The sequence below is a fragment of the Plectrocnemia conspersa genome, unplaced genomic scaffold (assembly GCF_051122295.1).
Source record: "Plectrocnemia conspersa isolate PC_06_02 unplaced genomic scaffold, ASM5112229v1 ptg000006l, whole genome shotgun sequence".
Classification (NCBI taxonomy): Eukaryota; Metazoa; Arthropoda; class Insecta; order Trichoptera; family Polycentropodidae; genus Plectrocnemia; species Plectrocnemia conspersa.
Window position 1 is genome coordinate 10,900,238 of NW_028277170.1, and position 16,587 is coordinate 10,916,824.

Genomic DNA, 16,587 nt, shown 5'->3' on the forward strand with positions numbered 1-16,587 from the left:
ACAAAGAAAACAAAACGTCATTCGCAAAGACTTCTTCGTATCCAATTACAAAAGTTTGAGGTCAATGCTGGGGTACTGCGCAATAAATCCCATCGGCGTTTCTTTCGCCGGGTAACATAATCTTTCGCCGGGGCGGGCAGATAAAGGGGGCGACTCTATTTAATGGTATAATTTTATTCCACATTCCCGTTTCGAGAGCACACAAAGGGGCCAGGAGAGTATTCACCGCTGACCCCGTCAAGCATTAACGTCGCGGAAACGGACCCTTTCATCAGCAATAAAACTAAACTTTAAATAGTTCGAATGCAAACGCACGTATACATATGAGGCATAATATCTCGAACTTTCATGCAAAAAATGCGTACATATGTATTATTTATTCTTATGTAGTTTATAGTAGAAATTGCATTACTGAAGTTTATTTTCCGATGTGTTGATTATTGGTAGAGACCAAGCTCGAAATGAAATCACAGAGCTTTAAAGTCCAAACTGTTTTATAACCATTTTTATGTTTACAGTTTTATTATTAGCTACATTATTAGTGGCGAACCTTTTACAAATAAGTGAAAAAAAAACATGGATTTAATGCTAATTTAAGTACATTAAGCCGAATGTGTTCTTGAACCAATAAAGCAATATGTGCTTTGGTATTCTGTGCTTATAATAAATTTAATGTTATTTTTATCGTAATTCTGATACACGAGATTATTGGGTCTATTTGGTTGCGCGAAATATTTTTTAGTATTTTTTGCTATAATTTTTGTATTTGAAAGCTAGTATGATTTTTTTTCAGAATTAGTATAAAAATTTGTAATTTATATTATTTTTATATCTTTATTTAGGATACCTCTTAGCTAAGAAAATATAGTATTACTAGTGCTACTTTATACCGTACTGCCATATGTTAAGCGCACTCTTTCTATTAAATATCAATCTAAGAGCAGCGATGGCGGTAAGATTGAAATTCTAAAATACGTTTATTAAATTCAAGCTTTGAGTTCACGTGTAAGCCCAGGTACTTAATGCTGGATTTCCATTCTATATAATTACCCAGTTCACTTTGGAGAGGCGGTGGCAAAATTTGTCTGGATTTCGTGAATATATTGGATTCTGTTTTACTGGTTGATTGAAATTTTCAACCTTAACTTTTTTTATTATTAATATTTGCTTTAAGACCGTAATCACTCGTTAAAATAGCTGTATCATATAAGCGAGTATTCGTATACAAGATCAAGAGAAACAGACAATACAAACATCCCTAAGAAACTTCAGCTGAAATTTTACGCAGTATTAAGTGTTATTATTTAGTGAAACAACATCGCTTCTACTTCTCATTTATGAGCGTATTAAGCAAAGCAGATAGTCAGGGGTCTGAAAGCTGAACTGTTCGATATTGTTTATTAAAATGCACAACCTAATAACAAGGGCTGGCTCTGATTCATTCGCATAAGACCTAGCGCTTAAAGTAAAAATTTAATAAAAACAAACGTGAATATTATATTTAGTATCACAAAATATAAAACTAAAATTCATATTGCGTTATTTTAATTTCTTAAAAAAACATGATAAATACGAATTCTGGGGTCGGTTTTGCCGTCTCTCGCGCTCCACCAAAACTCCATCGTCAATTTTGCGGTACCCTTAGAACCTTTATGTAAAAGAAACATTGACACTTGATTGTGTCGTTTCTATAAATCATTCCTCAAGGTTTGTCTTGTGATATAATCAAGTAATTAGTGTTAATATTGATATTTAACAAATTAGATTTACACTAAATAAATATACATATATTTCTACAATGCTTATATAAAATATTAATTTCATAGAATTTTTATTTTATTATATGTTTATTTTTTATAAATTTAACACAAACACAACTTATTAACTTGAATCATATTTGGACACTCCCTAAAAATGAATGCAAAATTTATAAAAGATCAACTAATATATTACATTACATCTATATTTCTAATCTCGTCCCATGTTGTATTAAATTAATTCGAATACTGATGTGTGAAATTATTTAGTTATTGTCATCTATCATATATTTTGCAGTGATTTGCAACACCTGTTGCGATAAAAGAACTCATACTTATGTGTCTCTCTTATACAAATATTTAACTAAAGTAAAATATATAATTTATCATTATTTTAGAGAGCGATCAAGCTACGGCAAACTAATGACAAAAATTAATATACGGCGCGGCATTGAAAATGATAAAATGAAACAAGCATTATGTGACAGTTCATCTGTCTAGACTTGCGGTGGTATCCCAAAGGGTGAATCGTGATTTGCCAGCATACTTTGGGGGCTGCTACGTATTGAACGGCAAAACATCTGCCCCGACGACACATCTGCCGCGGGGGAGATTTGCACCCCCAATATTACTACGACCATTAAAACTTCACACATACCACAGATTACACGTGCATATGCCTGGGTTATGACAGTGTGTATACGTAGTTACACAAATCTAAATATAGATCATAATTGTTATTGCGTATAAGAATTTTTCTGTTTTTCATCAGCTTATTGTAAATCGAATAATGTAACGCACTAGCCATTTTACGCCTATTACAGATTTTATGGGATAAAAACTTTTATACTTTTCCCCTGAAGCATAAGAGTTTCATTTTCATTATGATTTAATATAAAATAAAATACTAAAGAGTTCTGGCAATAATCAAACTATTCTCAAGCAATTCCAATTTTGGGTTCCAGAACGTATTCGAGAATCGCGATCGCGTTCTCTTTTGCTGTTTTTTTGAGCCAGAACGTCTGCACTAGCCGACTCATTTATGTGTGAAATCACCCGGCTCCTTAGCTCTTTGTAGTCCTAAAAAACCCACAAGCTATGTAATTTCTTTGCAAAATACTAATATAAATTTAAATATATGATGAAAAAAATACTACGCTTCAAAATTTTAGCTAATAATAAAAATGAAAAAAATGTTGAATGAGACATAGAACCCAATATAACAAAATTGATGTAGAATGAGATTCGACATAGGACTATAAAAGGGTTAGCTATGAGGAGCTGGTCCTATTTGTATAATTTATTTTAATAATAATTTATGATTTTTATTTTACTATGCTTTATTTCTTTAGTGTACTATTTTTAATCCTACTTATTTAATATGTTTTGTGTATTGTAATAATGCAATGTTTCTTTTTTACCTGCATGACACATTAGGATAATCTATTAGTTTACTTATTATTAGTTTTAATTTAATTTGAATAAATAAAATATATATCTTGTACCACCACTGGTAGGCCCGTTATTATCATCAGTTGACACATAGTTCGCAAAAAGTGTAATAATACATACGAAACTTATACATTTTTTTCCGTCATGCACACACATCAAGAACATTTCACACGCGATTCGAGCGCCGTAATAAAATTCATTACGCCCTTCGTTGGAGAATCATAGCCGTGACTTGATCAGCAAAAAATGGCAGCGCGTGCCGAGCGGGGTGACGTTCATTCACACGAAAAAAACGACACCGTGTGATATATACCGGGTGGCTGCTAAGAAACATGCTCCGGCGTGTGATTTATATCGTTTTTATCTTCCAGATAGAAATAGTGGTAAAAGAAGTGCTGAAAAATAACATTTTGAGATTTGCACGTATCCTTTATCTACATACATATGTATAAGGAGTTCACAAAAATACGATTGTGTAAATAAGTGCTATCTATAAACATTTTTCTTACGAATTTTCTTAGGAATGGAAGTAGATGTAATAGTTTTGGGCTACCATTGTTTCTAGAATATACATATGTATATGAAATTTACAAAAGATAAATTAAAAAGGTATTTAGAAAAGCTATTTTTATGATACGTTAAACGTTTTTTTATTTACTTACATAGTATTATAATACAGTATTTAGTACATATAATGGATAGAATAGATTATGAAGCGTTAAGAATATTAGAGAATAATCAGAACATATAATGGAGCGCAACATGATTAACTTTCTTTTAGTTAGTGATAATTTTTACAAAGTTTTTTATAGGTCGTAGTAAAGTAACATATTAGAGCAGTGGTTCTTAACCGGTGCACCGCAGTGCACCAGTGCACCGCGAGCTTATTGCAAGTGCACCGCGAGAAAATTGGTAAAAACAAAAATTCCGCAAAATAGTAAAATTTTAATGTTTTAATCAATCTATATGTTATTATAGTCGTGATACCCCACAATGGATAAATTTATTTCCAAACGAAATTGGGAATAAGAACAAAATATTAATGACACTGGAAGTACAAGTGAAAGAAGTAGTGAAGATGTTACTAGACATCATACGTCTCATACAAAAGAAAATATATCCAGTAAAATAAAAAATAAAATAATGGACAGTATTCTGAAGAATATTTACGTTTAAGTTTTACTAGCATCAATGAGAAAGGATATCACATTCCACTATGTGTTGTATGTGGAGAAAAACTGTCCAATAGCGCGATGTATACTGACAAGTTAAATCGCCACTTCACTACGAAGCACGCCGATCTTGCATCAAAAAGTAAAGATAACTTCAAAAGATTGTTAAGCATGCAAAATAAACAAGCGAAATATTTTGAAAAAACTGTTAAAATTTCCGATAAGGCACAACTGGCGTCATACAAGATTGCTGAATTGATTGCTGTACCATTAAAACTACATACTATAGCAGAGTCTCTAATTTTACCTGCATATTGTGAAATAGGAAAAATTATGTTTGGTGATGAAGCAAAAAAGAAATTATAAAAATTCCTCTTTCAAACGATACAATAAAAAAAATTAAATATGTCGGATGATACTGAGAAAACAGTTAACGATAAACTTTCCAAGCGATATTTTGTTTTACAAGTCGACGAATCTACTGACATTAGCGGTAAGGCACAAATACTAGGATTCGTTCGTTTCATAAATAAAAACAAAACAGTGAATTAATATCTATGCTGCAAAGAACTTACCGAGCATACGACAGGACAAGATGTTTTTGATCTTATTTATTCATATTTAGAACAATTTAAAATATCATGGGAATTATGTGTAGGAATTTGTATGGATGGTGCTCCTTCAATGGTAGGCTCATTTAAAGGATTTGTAACACTTGCAAAGACAAGAAAACATAATATTATATTTACGCACTGTTTTTTACATAGAGAATCTTTAATTTAAAAGAAAACATTACCAGCAACACTAAAACCTATACGAAATCAAGTTGTAAATATAGTGAATTTCATAAAATCAAGACCTTTAAAAACACGCATGTTTAAAAAACTTTGCATTTCTATGGAAGCTATGTACGAGTGTTTGCTTTTTCACACTGAAGTCAGGTGGTTATCTAAAGGTAAAGTTTTATGCCGATTCATAGAACTTAAGAATGAATTGTTAATCTTTTTTCGAAATGAAGGTATGGATGATTTTTTAAAATGTCTTCAGAATAATGATTGGTATGCTAAAGTGGCATATTTAGCAGATATTTTTAATTAGTTATATAACGTTAACACTAGCATTCAAGGAGAAAACGAAAAATTCATGACATCCATTGACAAATTGACAGGATTTCGGAAAAAAATAACTCTTTCGAAAAATCGAATAATAGAAAAAAAAGTAGATATGTTTCCTTCACTTAACGAAAACATTCCCAAGAAAGTTATTTCCGCAATAATAGAACATTTAACTTTATTGGAAGAAAAAATTGCACATTATTTTCCATTCTTAAATATAGAAAATTATGACCGGATACGAAATCATCAAATTAGTCTAATTGTCGACTGATCGTACTCTAAAAATTAAATTTTCCGAAATAACTATGAAGAATTTTTGGATTACTGTCCAAGAGGAATATTCAGTTCTTTACGTGAAGGCACTGAAAATTTTGTTACAGTTTTCAACATCATATTTGTGTGAGCTTGGTTTCTCAACAACAACTAATATGAAAACTAAAAACGAGAAAGACAGAAAAAAATTTAAACGAAGAATTCAGGGTAACTACATAAAATATTCTACCTAATATTTCTGATATCTGCAAAAGGCAACAAGCTCAGGTATCACATTAATTAATTTTTGATCGATCATATCAATTTCATTATGTTAAGCAGGAACGTCATTTTGGGTAAAAAAAGGGGGAAAATGCACCACTTAGATTTGCCATCCAAAAAGCACCTTTAAATATTAATACAAATATTTTTAATAAAACACGTAATTAAAAATTGGTTCTAGGGCAAAATTAACTACCTAAATTTATTTTCAATACTAAACTTTTTTATATAATTAAATTTTAAAAATTATGTAAGAAATTTGTATGTAATTTTGTACGTACCTATTATTTTTTTTAAATATGTAATAAAAATTATGTCCACATATTTTTTTCGACCTCTTAATTCTGGTGCACCGCCACTTTTTCCCATGATCAAAAGTGCACCGTGACTTTGAAAAGGTTAAGAACCACTTTATTAGAGTATCGATTTTAATATTACCACTAATGGGTTTTGAGACAAAAAAAATGTGTTTTTACTAGTAATAGTATATTTTATATTCATATATATATCACCACATATATAGAAAAAACGTAGATGCTGCTATCGGGCAGTGAAGTTGAAATTTGAAATGGCAGATCTTGAAACTCGGAGAGTCTTCGCTGGCGGTTGCCGGTTATGATATCGGTGTAGCATCTTTTACTTGTTGTGATGTGTTCTCGATAGTCTTTCTGAACGATCTGTTGATGTATTTTGTGTCGATGCAGTCTCTTGGCTCGTCTGTCTTCTGCATCTCTTCTATCTGTCACATATTTTATAATGCCGGCTCAAGACTATTGATACGCAGATGTGAATGTTGGCAAGTCAATCGCATTGCTTCTTGGACATACCCTCTAAATGTCTAGGGATGGACGTGCTATAAAGTGGTACGTACAATATTAATAATTATTATTTGGTCATGATGTTTCTCTGACATTGTTGTGAAAAATACTGTTCGTGACCTTACTTTTGAGCAGTGTTTTAGTTTCACCGAAATGGTAAAATTGTGCATGTGGTTGAAAGCTCCACAAAATAAAAAATGAACTTTCTTTTTAGTTACGCTTTACCGAATGGATATCCAACCATAATCAAAATTTTACAAATAAAAATAAAATTAAACACATGATTTCTTACACTTCTACCACCCAATAATTTTATTTAAATGTTCATAAGATGCTCCCTAATCAAACACTTAATCTACTATTACAATAATAACATTTATTTTATTTTAATCTAATTTTATATAATATAAGCATCGCAGAAAAACGCCAATGTTAATCAGCAAGAGTTTAGTTTTAATCAACGGCGCAATCCATTAGTCATTGGCTCGTTGGATTGTAATTGAGTTGAAAAATTTAATCACGGGTGTTTTCTCGATTTTTACTCGCCTTAAAAAATTAGTAAATGAGTAAAAGTTCCTTAACTTAATTCGATATTAAACATCGCTTGATAAGCGAGGACGGAAAATAATGTAAAAGTGTAATATTATTTTTTTATTTTATGCCTTTTAAAATTAAATGTTATTTTTATTTTATGGCAAAAAGCTTTTAGCAAAATTCACAGGCGTAAGAAGCAAATTATCATGCTATTGAATCATTAACACTAATGACAAAGCCAGTTTCAGCATGTGATATTTAAAGATGGGTTTTAAACGTCTAAGACAAAAAAAGTAATTCTTTGGTTAAATGGGACTCCGAAACCTTTTTGAAGCATAAATCAAATTACCCGGCATGAATGAAAAAGCAATCTATCGCAAATGTTTTAAGAGGGAATAATACGTGCATTCGAGATTGTGATCTAAACGGCCGTTCGTAATCTGCTCCAGCGGCTATATACAAAATGGGTGACAGACAATGCGGATATACGCATTGTTTGTCAACCAAATAAATAGTATTTTTTCGGATACTTACGAGTGCTTAACGCCCCAGTAACCTAATAGGTTATATCTAAAATATATACAATTATTAGCGCAATTGTTTAATCCCTAGATCTCTCTTCCGTGGTTAGGCCTTACTTTCGGAACGAATGAGTATATATTTTAATTTTGTTAAAATGACTTCTAAATTAATAACTTCCAAATTTCCTCAGAGACTTCTACTGACTATTAAACTTTAATACATTTACACCCTCTGGTTCTTCTATTTTTTTTTATTTTGTACATCAAGAGCTCTCGAACTTGAATCAAGAGAAAGCCTAACCAACCATCAAAGATCGCAGAAGCCGCCGCTTCTCTTTTCGCGTCCCCTGGTCTTTGAATTCGCTTCTAAGACTCCTGTAACATAGACACAAGCGCGAAAATCTTTACGTATAACTAACATATACCAATTGTACGTGACGGAATCAATTTTTGGCATACAAAAATCAAATAATAACAGAAAACTTTGTCTTCAAAAAAAAAAAACACTCCTGACAAAAGTCACACAAGTTATCTATGCATTTATAAAATAATAATATTTTTTCTTATCTTAAGCAGATGTATTGATAGAAAATACCAAGGAAAAAAATAGTAGTATTTGCTTTTTTATTACATATAATAATAATGATAAATATAATAACTTAACATTTAAATATTTTCCATCACATTGCCTTATTTTCTGAAACCAGGTTTGATTACATAATTTTTTTTAAATTACATATTTTTCACACGTTAACAAGAAACCAACTACAATAACATAAAATCTCTTTTTGTAGTGATTTTTATATTTTTTATTTTTTATTCCTTATTTTGCAACGATTTAAAATACATACAACTACAACTAATGAAATTAGCATGTATTTTTACGTTTTATATTAAGTTATCTTATCTTTGTATTAAAAATATTAGTATTTAGTGTATATATATATAGTTTTTCATTTAAATACTTTTGATTGCTCTAGTATAATTTTTTTTCGTTCACATTGATTTTTCGGCGATTATTTTCATTCATTGTTTATCTATGACAATGCGCACATTCTACAATACGCAAAATTGCATGCAAACCGCATGTTGTCAATATATTATTATAAAAAATAATAGTTATTTATCATAAGCACGCATGTTTCTTGTATCATTCCAATAATTTGATTTTGTTATGTTGAAAGAAACCATTAATTCATATAAAAATGTATATTTATGTTGCTAGGAATATTTTGTATAAACAACAAAAATAAAGATTTTTTATTAATAGGAATATTTGTCAACATTTAATTTGTTGCGCATTACATTGTAAATGATAATTTGCTTCAATTAAAACTAAGAACATCAATTACAAGAAAATATTAATATTAACTTAATATAGAAACCGTAACATTTTTTTAAACAATTTTCTTTAGCCCATTAAGTTAGCAAATAGGGATTTAAATAAAAAATAATATACTAAATTACGTTAAATACCTAAAATTATTGAACAAAAAATTAATATTTATAAAATTATTAATTTATATGATAAATACTATTTAATAACGTTTTTACTGATTTCATTCATGATTTTTTTTATCACACTTAACTACGCAATATTTAATGCAATACACGGTAAAGATCCTTTTGGGGGCATATTTTGTGAACCCATACCTTTAGGCCAATTTATGTATTCGTTTCAGATTACTGCTTTGTAGTTTTTTGCGTAAATCTCATGGATTTATTTGACTACTTCCGCAAACCGTAAACAACACATTAACCACAAACTAAAATCATAATGCAAGAAGTTTTCATACAGCTGTTTACTTTTTATGTAAGAAAGTAAACACGTTTATTTTATGCACGTTTAAAATATTAAAATTGTACGACATTCGTATAGAGCTAAATAATTTTGTCGTACTATTTTATCAAAAAATGGCTTATAATCTAATGGTTTATACCGATTGACCAACAATCAGTATTAAAATCCCTTATATTTATTTAACTAAATTATTTTTTCGATTTAAAATAAAGTTCGTATTCCCTTGAGCTGTTCTCTGAAGCTGTTGATTTATCTCCATTTCAAATGAAAAATCCGTGTACAGTATTACATTACTAATGAACTCACTCACTAACCAGTGAAATATAATATGCATAAAGTTGTACCGTTTTCAATTAACTGAGGCCAGTCTGTGTGCGCCCGTTAACCCTTTCTATTGAAGTTAAATTTTATTAACGAAATATGAAACTTGTACATTTAATTGAAACTTCAAGTGGCATATTCGCGGCATGCAATTCCGTATACATTAATCTGCCTATAAACACATGGTATATATGAATGTGTATAAAAAATAAATTATATAATGACCTCATAAGTAATTTTTATTATTGTTGTATGCTAAAATGACTAAAATAACTGACAAAACAACTTGTCAAATTATATTTAATATTATTAAAAACTTTTTAATTTCGACGTCGTGCTCTGTTGACATGTGATTTTGATGTCAGTGAACGACAGAAATTATTATATGATTTAATATCATTCTCGACAACAAAAACACGACTTTTAATTTTTTTAACAATAAAGTTGCTATGTTTTCATTATTTATTATGCGAAATAAAGTAATATTTATCGAAATTGGAAGCTATATTAAATATTATACTAAATGTGTAATGTCATATAATGATTTTAATATTTACTATTTCTGTATGATAAAATATATATATATATATATATAGCATTACAGCGAAAAAACCCGGCCAGATGTGAAACACTTGACACGCACACGCGTTAAAAACGCAATAAACAAAGGCAGATGCATTTTGACGCTACAATCCGAGCTTCCAAAAAATACAATAATACATTTGCCGGTCACAACAACTTTACATTAATGCACCCTGCAGAGAGATAAAACAATACGTATTAAAAAAATACGTAAAAAATATATTCACAGAAACAATTAGATTAAATTATATACACTTATGGTTAGACCACAACGCATCAATAAAATATACTATATTTGCGTTAACACAGTCAGTTCGAGAGCTATCCATTTCATTATTATTGATAATTGCGAAAGAGAATACAAGTGTTGTTTACGCCTCTATTATTAACTCTAAAGCACATGATACGGATGTACGTTCAGTTGATCTATCATTACTCCTGTTTATATTTTAAACAAATTATCCCAGCATACCGTGTAGGCCTTTCATTGAAAAAAAAATTGATAATATTTATATTCCTTTATGTACAGATATCAAATAATTATTTTTTGGACCTTTTCTATTAAAAGTGAGTCGATTACATTATTTGGCAACTGAGAGTACTGCGCAATAGGTGAATATATAACGCAGACACTACCCTCGAGATTTTCAATTTATGCAGGTATCGCAATGCAAATTTCAACATTTTTTAGGCTTTATTGCATATGTTTTCTATATGCTGCTGGAATTAGTAGCTCTTTTGTGACAATACACGTAAATCGATTACCACTTATGTGCGATGTATCACATTGTTATCCAATTTTTAATCAAATTTAAGCGGTGCCTTTGCTCTCAAATATGTTACATAATAACATTTTTTAATGGTAAATGGCAATCGGATGACCACCCACATTTTTAGCATAAAATTAAAATAGTTTACAATCCTCAAAAAAATATTTTTTAAGGAATACTCCAAGATCTTTGACAAAAAGTAAAAAAATCGAATTACGAATAATTTTTAAAACTTTGAGGAATGTAACAATGTATTAAGATAACTTGTGTTTCCCATATTGAATATATTGACGATGATTTGAAAAGTATGATTCAAAAAACAATATTTTAGGGTAAAATATAAAACTCGATTTTTTTTTATAAAAAAGCATGACAAACTTTATCAAAAGCTTTTTGATTCAAGATTGCCTATATTGCGACTTTTCGGCACGTAATTGTAAAAACACGATACACGAACACCATGCTGTTGATCAATCAAGTATCCTTTGATTTGGTTAAAGCATACTTGTAAAGAAGGCTTCAAATACTTTGGCTGGCCTTGATAAAATCGGCACAAGCCTATAATTCTGCATTTTTATGTATGGATGTCACTTTTGCAATAGGTTAAAAACTGCATGATGTGACACACCGACTGGAATAAAATCATTACCTGTTGATTTTTTATGCATTGACAACAGTCATTATTTATCTTAAGAAATATATATTTTTATTATTTTAATTCATAAGGGACAAGCTCTGTTAACAAAATTTAACAGTTATGCAACGCTTCTTATAAAACAGAAACAATTTTTAATACAATGCATAATTTATAGACACCTAAATTTTGAACTATTTGAAGCTTTCCAAAACACTGTTTTGTATGAAAAAAATACTTATAATCGACTATAAATTATTAAAGCTAACAAATATAAAATAATGAATTAATTTTTAATTAGGATGTTTTTATCCATCTAAATAATTTATAATATACAACCCTTACTATTTATATTATTTATAAGCCTTTAAAGATGAACACTGTATCAGTAAAAAATAAAAATAATTGCTATACTAAATTTCTAAAAAAAAAAACACATTTATTATTTTATAAATAATAAAAATTTTAATATAAATTCAAAAAGAAAATTTAAATAAAAATCAACCCAAAAAGCAGACTGATATAACATATCAGATTTACTTAGCGTTTTTGTGGAGAAAAAATACACGTTCTCGTGTACTCGTACACATATATTAGCAATGCCCTCTATGGATATACATACATTTATTGCTTTTAATTTTAACGTGTACGTTTTATAAGTAATACAAAAAGGAAATAAATCCGTATTCATGGTTTACAAATTACTCATGTAAAATCTTGTTTGAATTGCCTTTTTAATGTGCTTCAAATTTAATTAGCAAAGTTACTAATGGTATTAAATTATTATGAACATACACATATGCGTATATAATCATTTTAAAATAAACGAAACATAATGAATATCGCTGGCAAATAAAAAAAGTTTTATATTACAACAAGGATAAGATAGTGGCTGTTTAAAGCTATATAATATATCTAGAACTGTAGAGTTGCATGTTAATAAATAACAAAAAAATAATAAATACACATTTTATATATTGTCGGTAAAGCACAAACTTTTATTTCTATAGTATGTTTATTGATTGGTGTAATTTTTCTTGTTCCAGAGCTACGACGTTAAAAAAGAGTCGACAATTGCGACGATTTGGAACGTAACGATTTGCCAAGAGACAGAAAACGCTTAGGTATGTACGTACAATACTATTGTATAAACTTCGCTAGCGAAAGATGTATGTATATGTGTGTAAACATGGTATAGGAAGAACATATAAAAACAATTTCGAACAAATATTCCCATTACAAGTTATTAATTAGCAAAAAGCGTACAGTGCGATGTGATTGCTATTTTGTATGTTATAATAATAACGGAGTGGTTACAAATAAATATTTGTTTAATTAATCCTTTCAACGCCAAGCGCATGATATGATGCGCAACTAAATCTACTGTCTAACGCCAAGCGCATGATATGATGCGCTCGTTAAAACCTTCGTTTTTTAAAGAAACGGAAAGGTAAAAGTTGGCAATACATGTTTTAAAAATCAGTTTGAGTTCCTAGTAAACGATTTCAGTGATTTTATTTATAGAATTTGCGATGAAACAGTGGTATATATAATTATAAAGTCACGCCTTAATTTTAGTCGTTTGTATTTCGCGCGCGGTTTCGATCGTGCTTCTTTAGACCACTTTTAGGGTTAGCACAAACGCATCGCGGAAATTCGTTTTTTTATACTTTAATTTATGAATCGAAATTAAATTATGTCATCAATATTTCAATGATAATTGTGATTTGTAAATACTTGTGAATATATTTATACGTTATTTCGACTGTTTTAATATTGTCAACTGTTTTTGTGATTGGTTTTTATTGTTTGTAATAATTAAATAATATTAATTATAATTACTATTAAATACTTATAAATAAATATAAATAAGATATAATTAATAAAATATCAATATTAACTCTTAGTAATTATTAAATAATAATAATAATAACAAAAACGATTCCTTGTCGTAGAATCATTTTATTTTACTTCTATTATTTTATAATTTATTTGTAATGTGTTTATTTATTTACATTAAATTAATACCATCGTGACCTAACAGGTTACCCCAATGCGTCACGATGGTCGAAAATTTTATTATTTATTGTATATATATATGTGTGTGTGTGTGTGTGTGTGTAATATATATTACATATTCCGCCTGGAGTGTAGATATGTTGCACTCTTGCCGGTCCCAAGCCCGGATAAAGGAGGAGGGTTTCTATCATGGAGCAAACCAACCAACGTGGATAAATCCAAATAGTTATGAAAAAATCACAAAGAAATAATAAATCCGCCCCGATTCATAATGACCTAGACCATGGTTTCCCAAACTATGTTCCGCGGAACACTGGTGTTCCGCGAATCCAAAATATGTGTTCCATGGAGCCTAAATAGATATTTCACAAAAATTTGGAGTAAATTAAAAGAATGAACATATTCTACTTCATAATGAAGGCGAAGATTTTAGTACCTAGAAGTTGGGTACAGCAAAATAAGCTAAGTGTTCCGCCAAAATTTTCGGATTTACGAAGTGTTCCGTCGCTCAAAAAGTTTGGGAAACCCTGACCTAGACGATCGAAATCTAGATAAACGATTGGACTTCAATTTTGGAAGCTGGAATGTGCAATATTACAACCAGGAAAAATGCAAACAATAGCGGAAGAAATACTAAAACTCAAGATACATCTAGAAGCCCTACAAGAAATTAGGTGGAAAGGCCAAAACCGATCACCGGTTGTAGTGCCGTGGAAGAAGAAGAAGAATATGTATATATTATAAATTATACATATAATTATATATAGTTAAATGTAACATCGTATCTTGCTATCAAGTTTTATTATTTATTATTTTTATATATAAAGAAATATGACAACCTTCAACAACAACCAATTGCAAACACCATTGATCAAAAACAAACGGTTTGGTTATTAGGGTTATTTTTGTGTACGATATATATGATTTTGTATGCATCAAAGAAATCTTGTCGATTTGTAAATTTTTATAACAGGATGTAGGTCAGACGAAGAAAAAATGCGTTGCAGATTTATATATTAAAATTGTCTCAGTGTGAGCATGACCCTGCTTGTCGTTCGCTTGTATAGTGCCGCGCACGTACATGTGTGTGTAGGTGTGTGTACGCGAGCCAACACGCGGACCGACCAATAGATTTAGTTTTGTTCACTCCATATTTCCAACAATACGACTAAAAATGTTTGTTTATTGATATAATTAGAATGTTTAAATCATGTTTATCATACATATATAATTTTAAAGTATAAAAATTGAGTATTTTGGCTGTAATGATGTGTTAAACAGAGTAAGTAGCCAAAAAATTATATCGCTAAAAACGCATGGCGTACAGCGAGTAATTAAGAATTTACCGGTCGGCGGTCTAAGGGTTAAAAAAGAACAATGCCATATAACAATGTTCATAATTAAACGTTGTTTTTGTATTATTCACGCTTTAAGATTTATTTAGTATTAACCACTTGTATGCATTGTTTTAATCTTTCTATGGCTAAAGGCCTTCAGAACTCTTTAATATGATAATATTATTCTAGCAACGTTTACAACTTTTAACACGATTTTTTAATATTGACAAAAACCGCAATCCTCAAAAGTTTGCTCATCACTGATCTGTAGCGTATAATCGCGATACATATAAATACACGACATCCTTGATTGGAGCAACACAACTGTCCACAATACGGAAACAAATAGCGACCAACATCCAAAAACAATGCCTCACTAATATGAATGGGTAGGACGCATAAATCTAAACCTTTGATTTACACAGCCGCTAGTAAATTGTTTCCCGTAATCACGATACGTATGGGACGACTAAGTAATTACTGTATAGCTACGTTTCACATGACAGGCGCTAACCTGTCAAACGCCAACGTGAATAATTCATAACCTGTCAATTTGATTTTGTAAATTCATGTCGTGTGTGTGTATGTGTTTTTTGTTAATTTCATTCGGCACGCAACACAGAATGAGCGATTGATTGCTGTGTTGTTGTTTTATATTTTTGGGAGATGAATTGAATTCGGGTAAAATTATTGTGGAAGCCTTCATCCGGAGATTTTATTAAAAAAATATATACTCGCCATGTGATATATGGGAAGATTATTCATTAAAAATTAAAATACAATACGGATTAGGATGAGGCAAAAAGGCCATTCATAAATGTTGAGTAGAAAGAAGAGCCATAATCTGAGTGACTGATATTTGTTTTAAATATTATTAAGTAATCCCGAAATGTGTATGAACCAGAAAAAAATACTTTTAAATATTTATTTTATTGATTTAATTTTACATCTGTTTGTATATATCTATTTATATATATAGATTTTAAATGATCAAGTCTTTAATTAACCCTTGTAAGAAGTTTAATGTATTGTATAAATAAAATAAGATACAATTACATTTTGTTAAATAACACCATTTAGTAAAATATATGTAATAGCAAGTAATCGCCATAAATATCATGGAATGCGACTTTTATTAATAAGGTACAATAATACGCGACATAAAGTTTTATTAGCTAAACCGTTTTTATGTTATTATTATGGAAATCTCAGCTCGTCGG

At 29.8% G+C, this 16,587-nt stretch overlaps 1 protein-coding gene across 1 annotated transcript in view; it reads left to right on the plus strand.

Moving 5' to 3' along the window:
• Positions 1-16,587, plus strand: part of LOC148234210 (uncharacterized) — a 367,579-nt gene that overhangs the window by 291,680 nt on the left and 59,312 nt on the right. Inside the window, exon 5 of the mRNA XM_088188112.1 lies at positions 13,058-13,135. The gene's annotated coding sequence lies outside the window, so the exon portion shown is untranslated. The remainder of the gene's footprint in view (positions 1-13,057; positions 13,136-16,587) is intronic.